Raw genomic sequence first — 6,000 nt, 5'->3', positions numbered from 1 at the left:
TTGTTTCTGATTTCCTATTGCTGTTTCCTTTCTTTCCACTCCTCTTCCTCTTCCAACACTGGTGCCAACACACTGGCCACACACACACACACGTCATGGTTGTTAGTAGCCAGCTGGCAGGTGGTGGATATTTTTCTTGCAGCATATGTATGTGTGGATGACTGCTCTTGCTGTGTGACTAACTTAGCTGCTGGCAGTGATTTTGGCTGGGGTATACTCTCTGGCATTATTTTAGTTCCAGACATTTGATGCATTGACTCTCCTGTTTTGTTCTCCCAGACAGTATTTTTCAGTATTCTCTTTTTTCCAGCCTGAGACAGTCATGGCTGTGTGGATGTCTTTTAATGCTGTTTGCAGAGCTCCAGGCCTTTCTGTCACTTTATACAGCTGTGAAGGGAACCGTGGTGTGTAGGTATCTATGTGAGTATTCATGCGATATTGTTCATGGTCACGTGGCTCCCATTTTGAGTATTTGAATTTGGTTCTGATGTTGATGTGCATGCATAGCCCTATGCCCTCCTGGCTTTGAGTACATCTGGGCCTCTGTGCATATCCTTCCTTCAATGTGCCCATTTGTACAGTCTGTGTATACCTGAATTTCACAATGTGAATGGATATGTGTCCTTAGTACATGCAGAAAAATAATTTCCAAAGTATTATTAAAGTAGCAAGTCAAACAGCAGATATGTGAAAATACTATAATTCAGTTTGCCTGCTCACCCTGAATTCTAGCTTGTATAAAAGTATCTGCTGAGATAATCAAAAATTATATCTATAGTTTTCTAATTCAATGCTCAAAGTGGACCTGCTCTAGGAAGACTGCATAGCAAATGTATACAAATTATCCAAAATCTGCTGCAATAACCACCTAATTTATTGCCAAAATATAAAAAAAAAAAAAATGAGGCAAATGATTACAAAATGAAAGTACTCTGAATCCTTGACCCAGCACCTTATCCTTCCAGATTTCCCTTTGCAGTCTCTCAGGCACCTTGACTAATTCTTTATTCTGATTTCATACTCATTCTCCAGCCATTTCCAGTTTTCACTACCTTTACATCTCTTCTCTTTCCAAAGAGAAATGTCAGTGTCAACACCAGAACTGTAAATGCAAGTTCCTTCTGCATTTGGCATTCTTCACTTACATGTCCACAATATCTATTCCTCTCTTTTCCCCCACATATTTAAACAATTTCCAATGCATATAACTTCTACCTTCATTGTTAATGTCCAAAACATGCTTACAACATGCAATGTTTGATGGTGAAAACAACACATGACTGTTAAGAACATAAGCATAAAAGTAGATTTCTACCATTAATATTATAAACAGTTTAAGATTTCTGTAGCACCTGTAAGACAGACAGAATTTCTGTTTTTTAGAAGCTCAGAAGAATAATGACTCAAAGAAGTATGTGAAAAGCTATATGATGGTATATCCAAACAATAATGATTTTTAATGTAGTAATAGAGGACATATAACATCAGGATATATTCCTGAAATATTTTGTTACAAAATTAAGTATTATTTTCCAAACCTTAAATTCCTTAATTCTTGCAGGCAACATATTTCCTTGAATAATGAAAATTATATAATATATGTGCTGCTAGTAAATGGTGACATCAATCAACAAGTAGGATTATGCACACTGTGAACCACCTGATGAGAAATGGACAAAGAAAACAAAACAAAAGAAGAATCCTCGGTTCTCCAATCACAGCCAGAACAGTCAGGAAAACATCCTGAAGAGACTACTACAGTTTCGCCTTGCAAACATGATGAAAAGACAGGAAACCACAACAGGTAAGAGCAGAGTAGCTCATGACTCTTGCCTACAAAAGCAAAATCAAAGGCCACAGTAAGAACACACAAATACAGTCCCCAGCTCATTGCAGGCACTCAGCTGAGTGATGACCTCCAATGCTGTCAAGGACTGCAAGCACATAGCTCAATCCAATATTTGTTGAGAATAAATTAAAGCAGTCCTAAAGAGTCTTAAAGTATTGGGTGAATGCTGTGATATTTCTTTGATGAATACACTTCCATGGGCTAGTTTGAGAGTTCAGTACTGTTTCAGTAACAAATCATCGTTGGTTTGAGTACACCAGACCTAGAGCTTAGTGCTCTGAGTACTCACTTGTAGTCACCTGATAACAACAAGTCTTTTCCAGATTCTTCCACTCATCAGTCTCAGAGAAGAAATGTGGATGTATGCAATGCATTAAAGCACAAGACAATTTATAGCCAGACACTAAAATTACACTGGCAAGAAAGTTCCAGTGCTAAGTACATGGTTCAATGGAGAAAGTGTTACTGGCTAAGCTGCACCAGTAACATTTAAAGAAACATTCAGGCTATTCTGCTAGGGTTTTTCAAAAGGGAAATCACTTATGTTTACTCTGGAACATTTTTTAGAAACTCTTACTGCTCATATGCTACTATTAAAGCATACAAGTTTTTCTACTACATAGGCATTTTTCCTTAGCCTTGAAAGTACACTGGAAATATAATTGTTCAGAATATAATATAATGTTGTTTTTATTACTATTAACAATATTTTTTTTTACTGAAGATCTGTTATTGCAATTCCTGCCGCAGTAATTATGTCCCAGTTGCTTAAAATCACAGATTTCAGGAATCAGAAATGGGACTGATCATCCCAATCATAAATGTTATCCATTTAAAATTCTAAGCTGATTGCACATAATGTAACTATTTTCAACTAGCTTCTTGATTTATGAATATTCTTTTCAATTGCTCAACTCATAAAAATCCTAACAAAAGGCAAACAAAAAACCACATGGATTATGCCTTAATGAAGTCTAAATTTTAATATCTAAACAATTTTTCTGGAATTTCCAAAATTTTCTGTTGGCTGTAATAGTGATGCATAAGTGCATTAGAAAGATTAGGTAACTCGTATTTCTGAAGTAATTAATGATCTTAATATTAAAATATTTTTAATTTTCTCTATAAAGAGAAAGCCCTTGTCTTCAGTTTGGTACAGCTGATACAAATTTAGATTATCTCCAAATTCAATTACATTGTGCAGGGAAATTTTAACATATATCTGTATATTTTTTCCAATTATTTTACTTCAACCAGTTGGCCAAATAGGAATTCAAAAGTAACAAAACCCATCATTGTTCTATATTTTTCATGCCTGTTTAAAATTTCAATGGACCTTCTTAGAAAACCTATTTTAGATGGATAGAGCTAAAGATTTAAGGCCACAGAACACTAACCACATAAATTGTTCTCATTCAGATCTTCCCAGCATATCACCTGGTGTTTTACAGGCATACCCCCTAATGCCACATACTGACTTTTCAGTATAAGCTTGCAAATGAAGAAAATATTTACAATAGTTTAAAAGTCGAAAAGAAAAATTTTATAAATAAAATTAATTACATCTTGAAATTAAAAATCCAGCTTTGCATTACTTTCTATTTGAGTATCTCTATGAAAACAACGAGATACTAAACACAAAATTAAGCAATGTGCCTTGTGATCTAAGCTAACTGAAATCATCCACAAACTTCATGCAAATTACATTGAAATGCATCTTTTTGCAGAGCAAAGTGTAGGTAGAGAACAGAAGGACATGTGTAGTATATATTAAAGACTACACGCTGAAGATAGAAAAAATAGTTTAGAAAAATCTATAAAACTTATTGCACAGGGTACAATATTTCATCTAGAATATTTTCAGAAGAATGGTAAAAAGTTGAAACAACACACTGGATTAAAAGATACTTTGTCCCAGGGGCAAGTACTTGAACTGCATTACATCTTGAACTGCAGAAACAAAATTAACTAACTTGATGGAAAGCACCACATTGCAATAAAATATATTATATACAGATGAACAGGAATTGAGAATGCTATTTATTTGAAACAGCAGGTATAATATACTGCACCTCTATACCTCCTGATGGAATATTTCTAAATGGGCTACCCATATTTTGCAACATGACTGCACGTTGATTTATGGAGCCAAAATAAATGATATGCTTTGCCAATAAAAATTCCTTGCAAAGGCAGCTTTTTCCATTTCATTTTAAAGTGAATATGAAAAGAAAGACATACAGAGAACTTTTTTTTTAACAAACAGAGCTAGGCAAAATACATGTTACAGGTATGAAAGTATGTTTGTATATGTGTACAAAAGTATTTTCTGTACTGAATCAGTTTTTGATACAGAAAATCACTTTGTACAAATGCAGACAGCACAAAAAGTACTTCCCATCTGAGGGGTGGAAATAGTCAATGAAAAAAATTCACTGTTTTGCTTTACAAGTGAATGAAATACCCTGAGTAATTCTGTTACTGTGTGCTAACACAGCAGTTCAGAATTGGTGTGTTAAGGGATGCACAAGCTGCAAGATCCATGGATGTGCAAGCTGCCTGTCCAGGGACAGTGGACTGCAGGCAGCTGATGGATGTAACACACATCCATCACTATGCATTACAGGTCATGGGAAGGTGACAATGCCTGACACATTGATGGTGCTGACATTGTCAGCATGACAGTTCCATCATGCTCAGTTTCAATTTCACTTTCAGGGCTGCCATGCAGCCACTCAATAGTGAGGTGGAATGGTCACTAGCACTACACTAATTAAATTTAGGAAGCTGTAATTTCCCATCCTTAGGGATATTCACAGCATCCAGTTTCAGTCATTGAACTTAGTTATCTGTGAATCCATTTCACATAATGCTGGACACGTAAAAAAGCCAGATGCCTCATCTTTCCAGTTAACTGTAGCTTTCATCTGTGGGGGTCACCAACAGTCACATCCAGATTCCACAGAAATCAGTCTAACTAAAATAATTCCTTGATATGTGCATACAATAACAATAAGAGGAATGAAAGCTCACTCACATTAGTCCTTTGTTGTTAAGCATATGAAGTAAACTGCACCAATTTAATTGGCATAAGAGTAAATTATATGGCATGGGAAATTCTACACCAGTTATAGGAAAGGAAAAGATAACTTTTCATGCTGAAAATAAGCAGAAGCAATCGATTAATTCAGCTCAGCACAAAACTTTATCCAGATCTAACTGAAGCCTCCATGCAGATTCTGATGGAAAAGTTGAAAACAATACATGGTGAAAAAGTTGGAGAGAATATATGGTATAAAAGTTGGAAAGAGATTTGGAGAACTAGATCTCAACAGAACTTCAGATCTCTTCACTCAAACAATTCAGGTATTTTAATGACACTTGAAATCTTTTGAAGGAGAGGTGGAGGCTCAACAAAAATGACACTGTGAGCAGACGACCTTCCAAGCTATTCACTCTCAACTAAGGTGACCAATTTCAATAGGTCTGTAAAATCAGTACCATAACACTTCTTCTGCTTTACTTCTGACATCATAGAATAAACACTTTCTCCACCCTTACAGACAAGTGAAATTATTATATTCATTCTAAGCAGCTTCTCTCCCTGCATTGTACCAATATCACATTGTATCATCCCTTTCAGCATTCAATCCCATGGCATTCTCTACCTCACTTCTTCCTACCTCCTCTTATCCCAGCTTCTATTCCTCTTTGCTCTGAAATAAAAGCATAGGCTTCTTTCTCTTCCTTCCCATCAGGGTGGGACACCTTCCTTTGAGAAACCTGTTGCATAACTGTTCATTCTCCTTTCTTCCTAGGAGTGGAAGCTTTTAAAATCTTCCAGCTGGCATCATTGTCACTTGTGATTACATGCCGTCTCATGAAAGGTCAACTACCATTCTAGAACCTTAAAAAGGCCACATGCCCCGTCACTAGAAGGATTTTCTATACTCATTGTACTGTTGAACCACTTTTCACTGCAATAAAGCAGGGATTATTTAACAGTCATCTCAATGTATTTTCAGTGATATTTATTATAAGTCTTTTCTGCTGTAAGCGCTCCTGCAACATTGGGTAATGAAGCAGAACCACTGAACTTATCATCTCCCTTCAGAATAGTTCCCTGGAATCCTTATTTCTTCTCTGGGACT

Source organism: Molothrus ater, chromosome 8, assembly GCF_012460135.2.
Source record: "Molothrus ater isolate BHLD 08-10-18 breed brown headed cowbird chromosome 8, BPBGC_Mater_1.1, whole genome shotgun sequence".
Classification (NCBI taxonomy): Eukaryota; Metazoa; Chordata; class Aves; order Passeriformes; family Icteridae; genus Molothrus; species Molothrus ater.
The sequence above is the reverse complement of the archived record's forward strand: the minus strand, read 5'-3'. Positions refer to the sequence as shown.